This window comes from Melanaphis sacchari, unplaced genomic scaffold, assembly GCF_002803265.2.
Source record: "Melanaphis sacchari strain LSU unplaced genomic scaffold, SCAv2.0 Contig20_pilon_pilon, whole genome shotgun sequence".
Lineage (NCBI taxonomy): Eukaryota > Metazoa > Arthropoda > Insecta > Hemiptera > Aphididae > Melanaphis > Melanaphis sacchari.
Window position 1 is genome coordinate 7,111,165 of NW_020271042.1, and position 12,551 is coordinate 7,123,715.

Sequence of the window (12,551 nt, forward strand, 5' to 3'; positions counted from 1 at the left end):
TCGTATTTAATTGATTATTTATTTACAGATATATTGATTAACCATTTCTATACTTTATGTATAAAAATTTAAATGGTTGAACCTAACCTAACCTAACCTAACAGCACCAATTTGAAAAATATTAGTTGTTTTACTAACAAAGTAAGACAGACACGAGTGATATTGTTGTCTATACCTAATGTAACACTCTGATGATAATCAATAATAATAACTAATAATTGTTTATTTGCTAAAAACGTATCGTAGTGGTCCGTTTTCTATCATTAATACTTGTTATAGACGAAAGTATATTCAAATAATTTCAATCCCAATATTATTCTAATTTTTTAAATCTGGATTCAACTTTTTACAAATTAAAAATCAATTATTTTTTTTTGATTGTTTCAAAAAAATAACTTATGAGTTACTATCGTATTACGAGTATAACCTGATGGTTCTAAGCCATTAGATAAACATTTCTTGGAAGGTTTCAACTGTTTTTTTTCAAAGGCATACACTCATATAAGTATTTTAATAATAATTATATCTTACCTATGCATCGAAATGTGAAAAATATTTTTAAGATTCCAAAAAAAAAAAGAAGGAAAAAGCTCAATACAAAAAAGGTTGAGAATAAATATTATATTAAAATCTGTTATTCAATAATAAAAACAAAAATTAACTGACAATAATAATCGTACTATATTGATTATTTATTATTTATATTGATCTTAAGTGATAAAATAAATTCATTATTCTAGCTGATATTTTAGATGTTTGGATTTAATTGTAATCACAGTTAATCAATAAAATACAATATTAATATATAATAGATTTTAAATTAGTAAAAGTATTAAAGTAAAAGTCGTAGGGAATTAAATGGTTTGGACGCACTTTCATATTATCATACAATAAGATATAAAATATTAAAAGAAAATTTTCAAAAGTGTTGATTATTTTTTGTAGTTTGTTATATCAATGACGAATGCCGTATAATAATGGTATATAATATTACATAGTAAATGAAACAATAATTTAACGGTCCGAAGAGCTTCAAAAAACAAACTTCCGTTGAGTTTTCACTAAATAATTTTATAATCTCACTGTTGAATCAAACGAGGAAATGAAAAAATAGAAAACCGTTGATAAATTTTTGGATTTTTACTTTAAATTTTTTTTAACCCATCTCATCGAGACTGCAGAGCAAACCTATATTGTAAAGCATTACATTTGGATATCTACTTGATCTTTTGCCAAACAGCAAATTTACTTCCCACGAAAAAACGCGATGAAAATGATTAAAGGTAGGTATGTAGTGTAGAAAGATGAACGATTTCGTCCGCGTTATTATTGAATCGCTAAAAGCCAATGTACTCACTATATTATTACTACCGTCCGTGACAATGTCGGTCAGTACTCACGTGTTATTCGATGACATTGATACTGTCCGTGCCTTGGCTGCGCATATACAAAAACATTCGAACTGTATTGTGGGCAGCAATCCAAACAGTCAGACAAATATTTCCGCGTACTCAGCTGAAGAAAAGTCCACATCGCAAGAAATGAGGGACACTCGAAACGTCGTTTAATATCGGTTGTAACTATTTTGACTATCGTCGTGTGACTAAAAATATAAAAAGTAAAGTTAAAAATATTTTTTATTTTATTATATCGTATTTTATAATAACTGTTGAAGATATAATAATTAACCTTGTTTTTATTTTTATATCTTCTAAAATATTTTATTTTATTTCATTCATATTAAAATAGATTTTATTTCGTAATTCGCTATTTTATGGATACAGTCAAATGCAATTAGCTACAGATTAATATGAAAACATAAAATATTATTTATTATATTTCTGGCGGAAAAATGATCAAAATATAAATATTATAAATTATATTTTGTACAGCGCACTATTATTAAGAGATAACTTTAATTTACATTTAAATTTTAAGTTAAGTTGTATGATAAGTTATTAATGAGTTATAATTTAGAAAATAGCACCAATAAGTAATAACTAATAACAATAAAATTTTTAAAAATCACAATTAATCATGTGCACTCTATGAATAAGTCGATGAGTAAATGGTAATACTGCAGTTGACATCTCAAACTCCCAAAAATACCAAAGATATCCAATTCGCTACCAAAACTACACATCAAATAGAAATTTGAAGCAACTTTATTTATCCAAAAGTCTATGGGAAAAACACATTGCCAAATCAATATATTCATTGCTTTATTCAGAGCTTAAAAATATTTAATTTAAAAATGTAATTTATATTTGTAAGTATTTTTAATTCATACCCAAGTATTTTATCACCAAGTATTAAAATATCTGTGTATTTTAAATGCTTCGAAAAAAGGCATCTGCAGTATCTGTAGTAAAATACTATTGAAAAGTATTTTTTACAAGACTGGTGTACGACTATATTGTAAATTTCCTTAAGACGTAGATATCTAATTAAGTTAATAAATTTAAAATAAATAAGACTGAATAATATTGTACACACCTATAGACTTATTAAAATTGTGTACTTACTACATCGTTTGTTATAGAAGCCGTTGATGATGTCGATTTTATTCTGTTCACGTATTCGCATTGAAATTGTTTACGATATTATTTGCACGGATTTTTGTTCTACAACGCACTGTAATTAATAAACATCTTTACTATTTAGATCCGGTTAACCAGTTATTATTATAAGACTATAATAACAGTATGCCAGAAAAGAATACACCGGCAGTTAATATTGATTATAGTATAATGGTGAATGTTTAAATAAATTATTTTTATTGATAGCAAAATATGTATTAAAATTATTTCATTGTTATTTAGCCGATTTATTACTATAATATAATAATTGTTTTTATGCGATTGCGCATGTACCAGATTCCGAATACCAAACATAGGTATTAGTCAATATAACAGCGCATAGGTACTACTTTATATAATTTGATGATCCGTATTGAAAAAATCTTATTCAACATTTTAAATCAAACAGTATTAATAAGTATACTTTCATATATATATATATATATGTAATCAAGCATGAAGTAAGTAAGAAAAGAATATAAATTAATGAATCTACGGCGAAAAACAAAACATTAAAATTAGATACAGTTAGTATCGGTCATCAAAAATGTTTTGTATGCAATATACAGTGAAACGAAGATAACTATAAATAATATTTATGTTTATTAATGTAAAGCGGAAGTTAATTCGACTGGAAAATTTGACTGAACAAATATAATTCAGTTAGAAGAATCTGCGAGCCATGATAATTGCAATGCGAAATGTAATCGGGTTAATATACCTTGGCACTTGTGTAGGTATATGGATTTAAAATCTATAATATTATATATACTGTCTATACAAGTACAATATTATTGAGATGTATAAAAATCATTAGGCAAAATTAATTTTAATTACGAAATACATATTAATAAGCGCCAATAAACCGCCAATAAGCGTTTATTCAAAATAATCAAAAACATTTATTTATTTTTTATTAAATTAGATCTATTGGCTTACCAAATAATTTTACAAGAAAAATATCAAAAGGGTGTACTAATTAGAAGTATATTAACTGAATAGTGATTTTTCCAACACATCTACCAAATTTGTCAATGTTCGAGCTTATGAGAAAAAATATTTTTGTAACATATAATGTAAATTGAGAGTTATAATAAATTCAATTAATTTTTTTTTTATTTTCAATGTTAAACTCTATGTTAAAGTATATTATAGCATAGAGTAATAATCGTAAATTAAGTGATGATATTTATATAGTACTAGCAACAACGATATTAGTTGCAACAACATATTTTCATAAGCAATATTTTGTTCTTAAATAGCGAATTAAAAATGTCGATTGTTATTGATGAATAATGGTGTTGGTGCAGTTCAATATTCTCTTAAATTTTCCTGCATGTGTCAGATTCCTTATCTATCACTTCCTTTTCCGTCTGCACCTTGATCATAATCTTCTCGCTCAGCACTACATTATTTTCGTTCTTGCAATAGCCCTTCCCCCCCCCCTTCTGTACATATATCATTCATCACAACCGTGTCATATGTGACGAGTTGACACATTAATTCACTTAACCTAACCTTTCTTTTCATCTGTATATTTATACTATTACACCACTTCTCTCCCTCTCTCTCCTCGTTTACACATCATCAATCCGTAATATCTTTTGCTGTGTTGAGAGTGTTAAGACTAATGTGTGCACGTAAAAAAAGGTCTCATAATATTTTGTTTAATCCCCGCGATAACGCGTTTTTAACCGATTTACGTTAGAACGGTGGAAAATTCAACACTACAATATATAAGCGTGTAATCCTTTCTTTAGCGCCCGCCGGCTGTCCATCCGTCCGCTTCGGATCGAATACAAATAAATAATCGTCGCTGTGTGGCGCGCGCGCTCGCGGAACAGGTTGCGCCGGGAGAGAGTGCCGGCACTGCGACGCGACGGCGGCGGTGAGTGAAAGAACCGCCAGAGACGAGCTCAGTTTTCGTACAGGTGTCGACCCGCGTGCAATCACCCAGTGCGGCGCGTAACGTAATCATATAGGTATTACCGTACATAAAATAATATTATAATATTGAAATATTGTCGTAATCGTTCTGTTCGCGTATTTTATTGTTTACAACAATCCTTACGATATTTATATTAGAGTGTGCGGTGTTCTAATCAACTAATTATTACCAATTGTGCGTAATTTTTTTTTTTTTTTTTGGTATTCAAAATTTTTACATTTTATTTTTTTCATAGTTTTAATTTTTCGCGTCTAAAGTACACACAGATGAACAGTGCTCGGTAATCGCCGCCTCGGATGGAATAAAGTTTTCGAAATAGTATGACGTACAGTGACTACTACTGCTAACGAGGACACCTCGAGGGCTAATGTCATAAACCCTCATAATAGTAACAGGTAAATAATAATTTTTCTATAATTAATTTATACCTATACATTATGTATCAGTAATTTTTAGTAATTTAAAAATAGCTAAATGAAAGTGAGTTTGGTGATAGAAGAATAATTTTTTTTTTAATATTATTTTAATTTATTAAGTTTTAAATACACTAGAGCCTCGATAGTCTGGACCCTCGATATCCGGTGAACACGGTTATCCGATGGTATAACTCCATTTGTTCGTAAACACATTTATAGTTTGTTCGGGATTCTTCAGAAAAAAATATTAACTACTATACTTAAGTTAAATTACCTTAAACATTTTTTTTTTTTTAAATTTATTATGTTAAAGTTATTTATTATTTTTATAATTTAAAATGAAATAAATATAAAAGTGATAGAATTAAGAATAAAAATATTAGTCATTTGAGTAGGTAATCATACATAAACCCTTCGGTAATTCGGACGAACCGGTAATCTGGACGATGCTTGATCTGAATTTTATTCGTTCAGGCTATCGATACTCTACTGTAATTAAAATATAGTTAATAAAATTCGTTATCTAAGTGCAACTTTATATACCGAAAAAGTGTACATAGATTCAAAATTGATTTCAATTAAAAATTAAACATTTAATGGTGTAAATCAGAAGACTTCAATAAAAAAAAATGATTAGGTGTATTCATTAGGTAGACCTCCAACGATGAATATTAGTACTTGTTTTATGTCATTGTTTGTATTTTTGCGTCATTTTGCTTATATTTTTGATTACTATGATTATTTCTATTATTTTTAAATATTTATTAAAATTTACATTTGTAGTATAAACGTTTTGAATATTTTTTTTTTTTTTTTTACAAACGTTGTATACAAATATTAAATTAAATTTAAATTATGATGAATTATCACTCTCTATGTGTAGAATTATGTCGTAACCACTTGACGGTTGAAAATTATAAAACGTATCGGGTGACAATAAACGTAGAAGACATAAATATAAATTATAACAACGGTATCCGGTGACAGCTAAAACAATTACTATGTAACTATTAGAAGCGGTATAGTGTGCATACAAATTAGAAACGATTTACCTAAACTAGGAAATGTGCTATGTAACTCAAACTAAAAATATGAAATGATCTGCAGGTTGCAACCTATAAATGTTATTTCTATTTCGATGGCAAAAAAAAAAATGAAAAGATTGGGTCATTGGAAGTGTTTGGATTTAATAATTATTACTTTTTATCTAACACTAATCTCAAACGCCGTGATTTTGACATCTGGTAGTTTCTTTATTTTTTCGAACTTATCTAGTATTTACAAAATTATACACTGCTGATGTGCCACTCGACAGTCAATACCCGCAAAACCACATCGTACATATTTTGTTCGCGTACAGTAAACTATATTATGGTATGAAAAATACAGGATAATATAGAGGTATTCATATATTATAATGTAGATTTCAATAACTCTACAGTTTCGATGTCGTATTTATTTTTTTCATTCGACCAGACACTTTCGATCACGTAAGTCGTGTGCACCGCAGAGCTATGTATTATATTATATTTATATATACGACGCTCACCCGTCAACGTCCTCAGATTCCAATAAAATCGCCGCCGCCACACTCAATGTCGAGCGTGTTTATAATATCCTCTCCTTTCAGTCCAGGGGAGACGACAGAGACGGGTGTACACACAAGGTCTATATTATATAGGTAGCTGGTATTTATATTATAGTTTATGTTGATATTCACCATGGGCACGTTTGTCGCGGAAAAATTCCACTCTGTATGTTAGAAAAATATTATAAATGTATTCATTATAATATAATTAATAAATGTATACAATACTATATATAGTATCGAAGGTGTCTGTGTGTAATGTAAACACGGAGAGGCCGCAAAGACACTGTTGTAATATTAACCTAGAAACAATAATAGAGCGATATTAATCCGCGGTATTTAGTTAAAATATTATACACGCGTTTTTCGATCGTAGTTTAAATTCTAAAAAATGAATCGCGCTCTCAAAATGATAAACACACAAATTCCTAACCGTTGTAATAATTTGTTTCGTTCTCGTTGCACGGCACACGCAGGTGGCTCTGTACGCACCGAGCCTACGTTTAATTATTCTTGTATTACGTATACGGTTTTATATGTGTAAACAACATGGAAACGACGTCATCTATGTAGCGAGCGATGTCCTTCCGGTTTGAAATTTTGGAGTAAATATCTTCCTATTAGTCTATACGTTGCATAGTGTAGTATAATTGCCAAGATAAACGAAATAAATCATGTTGTTCATAATATACCTAATTATTACGATTAAGATCAGACGTCACTGGTTTGTTAGTGCAGTTCGCATATTTATGTCGTTTACAGGAATGGATTATATACAAAAAAAAAAAAACATTTTGTGCTGTACCGTATATTATACGTAGGTGCATAACAACGTAACATCACGCTATACCTGAGTATGAGCATATTATATTATAAAACGTATTTACATATAGATTAATAATATACATAAACATTTATCCAGGAAATAATCGATTTTTCAATCTGGAAGAACAAAGTGGTTTATGATTCGATTAGCTGAAATCTTATAATAATATCTCAATTGTTAATTTTGAAAATCTTTTGCAATTTGTACTCAAAAGTTTTGTTTTTAAGTGCAATTATAGCTTGTAATACTACAAATCATATACCTCCCTCTTACACTACACTAGATAAGTTATTAAATCACAAAATAATAATTCATTGATTGCAGGAATTTTATTTTGCGAATTTTTTAATGTACATCATATTCTGATATAGTGATAGATTTCGAAGGGTGCAATGAGAGCTGTTTCTGTCCACTATTTGATTAACATATAAGCATACATTAGTATTTTTTTAAATCTTTCCCTGTTTTCGTACAAAAAAATTAGAATATCCATCTCCGATTTATTTTTAGATGGGTCCTCCCTTGCTTCGGTGTGTAGGTGTACTATATATTTATATATTTTGTTTTGTTGTCGAAAGCGAATTATAAAATTACATTTCGATATCGTGGATAAATAAATGTAACCTTAGGACGGTTACATGTACTTAAAGGCACACATTTTTACTTAACCGAATACCTCTTATTAGGTTTGTGGTAAATACGAGAACATACATGATATATTTTCATGGTATACTCGTATGCGGTAACGAAAAGGTTTTTTGGTCGAACTGTTTGCAACATTCGAGTGGCCGGTTTAATGGGCGTGTATTTTGTCGCGGCGATTGAATGAAAATGCATATAAATGCATATACGTTCAAATTTGTTTTAGCATTCAATACATGTGTCGATGAGTTTTATCGGGCTTACATAATGTGAAATTACCAGTTTTCATTTACGCTAACCTACTGACTGAATTATTGAAAATAATAATAATAATAATAAATATAAAACTTTCTCGCACTCGTCGAGATTCGTATACGTACATATACACGCGTGACGGGCGATGTGCGAATTAAAAACTTTTTTTTATACACGGAACATCACTTCGACGGTACTATTTTCGTATATTATTACTGTGGGTAACATACTATTATTATATTATCCGATTCGAGCGCTTCTTCTCTCAAGCTTATCGAACGCGTATGCAGCCTGATATACGGCTATTATTTATTATTATTAATATAATGTCAAATAATAACATTATCATATTGGTGGCGCGGCGGTGGCTTAACAAACGTTCGAAGACCGCGTGATACGTGCGCCCGCCAATTGGACACGATTTCCCGACCATGGTATTATAATACTTGAAGGTATAATAATAATATTATTATCGCAAAGCGAGTATAATCAATATAGAACACAGATGCACCCAACTAAGTGATTATTATTCGTCATCGCAATTTCCCACGGATTTTCAAAATATTCATATTCATATTCATATTATTATACACCCCGGTCAGGCCGTCGGGCGAAGGCGAAGGAGAGGGAGGGCGGGGTCGCGGCTTTGGTTCGTTGTGTCCAGTGATGCTCGCGCCCGTATGCCAATGCGCGATCGCCGATGTGGGTCACACACATATGCGTAGAGAATTTAACGCCGTGACAGACCGAAACCAATCGTGAACTATGGGAACATTAAACGTCTATATAAATGTACATATACGTAAATGTGTAGCACACATACGTCCGCAAAACAGAATAAACATGCAAATTGCTCCGAATAAACGGCAATTACGTCGATGGCTATGCAAAAATCTCCATCACATATTATAATGACGACGACGACGCATGCACCACACAACTCGTACACTGCTATCCATTGTATAAATTATTTATTATTATACAGTGTATATTACGAGTAGCCGTGTTCGGTACGATTTTTTGTATTTTACTTTACTTTCCATTCGATAGTCGGTAGTCACACATACACACGCGCACACTCACGCACATACCACCTCCGTCGGTCAGTTAATGTCGTTTTAATGACAGTTACATATATTATACAGTATATACGCACTATATAGGTGCGATGACGTGTACAATAAATAATAATATATTATGTGCATATTGTGTTCAACGGCATTTGTTGTTGTTGTTATTTGATTTTTTAAACGGCTCGATGCGCCCCGCGTGTTACAGTTTCGAAGCGAGGGAAACAGATTCGTGGGACACGCGATTTATGTATATATTATACTGTATAGCTGGCATATTTTGCTGGAGACTGTGGAAACACGATCTCCGTCGTTGCCGACTCTAAGGTAAGTGCATAGCTGCAGACGTTGCGCAACCGTATAGGCATAGCGTAAGAAGTCTCCGGACCGAGACGAGGCGGATCGTTTTATAAACGCGCGTGTTTGTGTTTTGTGTACATCATGGCAATGGTCTCGGAGAAGCGTAAGAGAAAAAAATCAAGAGATTCATTTTAGATATTGCTGATCTTTTTTCTGCCCTTATTTTTATGACAACCCGTTCGTCCGGCGTGACTTTCTCATTACCGTTCCACCTAATGGCGGTTCGAGTACCTATACACAATTTTGGGCGCCACAAAATGTAGTAGAAAGGTGGATACTTTGTTGATAATTTTTCTAACGGTAAATTTTAATTTTCAATAAAGTATTATTGTTACAGTTAAACGTTTAAAACATAAACTACTAACTGTATGCTTATCTACAAATGGGGTGATTGGGTGTCAAAGAATTTTTCACCACAAGAGGCACAATACTTTCAAACCAGATTCTACGTCATCGAATATTCACTTCAAAAAATATACATACGATATCCCATCGCAGTCATGTCATACTTTATGTTGACGGAGGAATCCATATTTCTGAGGAAATACGTATAACATGAAATAAAAAAGTATTATTTTAATATCTAACATTGATTTTGAAGATATCCTACGGTAACGGTGATTTGTTTTTATCATCAACGCGACGGAAATCTTTGGATTATTTTTTAAACCCATTTTCATAATAACAATAATAATATAGATTTTCGGTGTTGCCCTGGTCGACAGCATTTCACTTGTAGTTATCGAGCCAAAAACATCCGACGGCATAACATTCGGTGTGATAACAATAAAAACATATATCTCGTAAACAAGTGGTTAATTTGTATACTAATTGCTAGGCATTGTATAATATGCGCTTTTTGTGGGATATATAAATGTATAATAAATAATATTGTAGGAACAAATTGTCAATGACGCATTTCGCAACCAGTTAAACAATTACGCAGGCTGATTAACCGCGGAGTACAATACGATATTGTGTGACATTACAACAACTCTAATGATTATAATGTTATGTATTGCGGTCAAATCTCGATCAATTTTTATTAATCTACAGTTTTGTCAGTTAAAAATTAAAACTGATGGAAAAACGTACTGTACCGTATAGAGATTTCACGGTAAGTCTTTGCGGACGTCTGTTTTTCTCATCCCTATGCTGTGTTGCACATCAAATACATCAAATTCGTTATTACGTCGCGACAAGTCAAGTGACGTCGATGAGTCCATCTCGATAACGTATAATAGTTCCCACGGAAATCGGAATTGAACGAGCGTATGCGTATGTGTTTGTATGCGATGATATGTGGGTCAGCGTTTTGTCGATTCAACAACAGTATAATATGTACCTAATACCTACACTATATATATTATATATGTACGTAACGATAAAACTATATAAATATATTATTGTGGCCGTTTGCGCGCATGATTTGAAACGTTTTCGTCCTGTTAGTGGAATATTATACACACAATAAACGTATTGGAAGGTACGATGTCAGACCGTGAACGTCGGTGGACGAGAGAATAATAATAAAAATAATAATAATATATAGCTAATACAGTGTAATACTACATGCGCGCACGTATACATCTGTACACGGTTTGACATTCAATACGAATTGCCAGATTTAATGCGCTTCTAGAGCAATACGAAATAATATTAAATGTATCGAAAATAGGCCGTGTTTACCTAACCGCCGACGAGCCGTTCTCAATACACAGGTGTGTTCCGCTTTTGTTTTCATTTCCACAGAATGAGCCGTGTTTTATGTACCTATATAGTATAATATAAAGCCTCTAACCGTTCGCTACTATATTATATAGCTACGAGTATAATACAGCAGCAGAAGTAGCAGCGCGCGTTCGGGGATGTCCGTCGCGCGTTGTTTTGTAATTTTTACTTTACTAATTGTTTGGTGTGCACGACTAGATGGTTTTAAAAGAAAGAATGAAAACACGCAACCAACTGTAACCTTCACATACGCGTATGTTTTATGGTTTTCTAGTACCCATGTACGTTTAAATGGATTCGTCAAGACCTATAATGCAGGTATCGTGTATGCGTTTTTTTTTATTGAAAAGATGTTTTATGGTTGACGACAGATGGTCAAAAAAACAAGAAAAAAAACAATATTTCCAGTCGTCTGTATTGACGGTTTACTTCTAACATACGATTATCACCTTATTATGATTTAAGAGATACGATAGTGATAATCTTATAATATAAGCAATGTGTATTATGTATATTATAAAATATTTTCAAAGGGTAAAATTACGAACCGATTAAAAAATTGAATAACCCCATATAAATATAATATATTATATAGGTACATTATTATACTACACACAAGTGTATTATAATAAGCATATAATATTCTTATACTCGACTATACTCGGTGACGTTAAAACATATAATGTTTAATTAATTTACAGCGCCCAGAGCGTGAATTGAAAGCAAATAAATCATAGCTTATTTGAAAAAAAATATGTTGAATGACAGTTGATTTATTAAATAATTGCAACTTAAAGAGATTGAGTGCAAAAAGTTTGATACAATATTAACTATTATTATAATTGCAATGAAATAATGAATGTTAGTGCCAAACGATTGCGTGTGCGATGCAACGTTATGAATTGAAATTGATCATTAACTGTACAGTGTTGTCCTTGATAATAGCTAGTAGTGTTCTAAATAATAGGTAGGAAACTTCGCTTTTTTGTTTTTTTAGATTTTCGAAAATTTAATAGATAATATGACCAACTGCAATGCATAATTTATACTTTTTACCTACACAATACGCGATATGATTGATATGCTATTATTGAATTTTTAGACATGCTAAATACAATATATGCCATAATCATAAT

At 31.2% G+C, this 12,551-nt stretch overlaps 1 protein-coding gene across 1 annotated transcript in view; it reads left to right on the forward strand.

Annotated features, from left to right (window-relative positions):
- Positions 1 to 4,516: 4,516 nt before the first annotated feature.
- LOC112593645 overlaps positions 4,517 to 12,551 on the forward strand; it is a 31,643-nt gene continuing 23,608 nt past the window's right edge. Inside the window, exons 1-2 of the mRNA XM_025338146.1 lie at positions 4,517 to 4,701; positions 4,763 to 4,922. The gene's annotated coding sequence lies outside the window, so the exon portion shown is untranslated. The remainder of the gene's footprint in view (positions 4,702 to 4,762; positions 4,923 to 12,551) is intronic.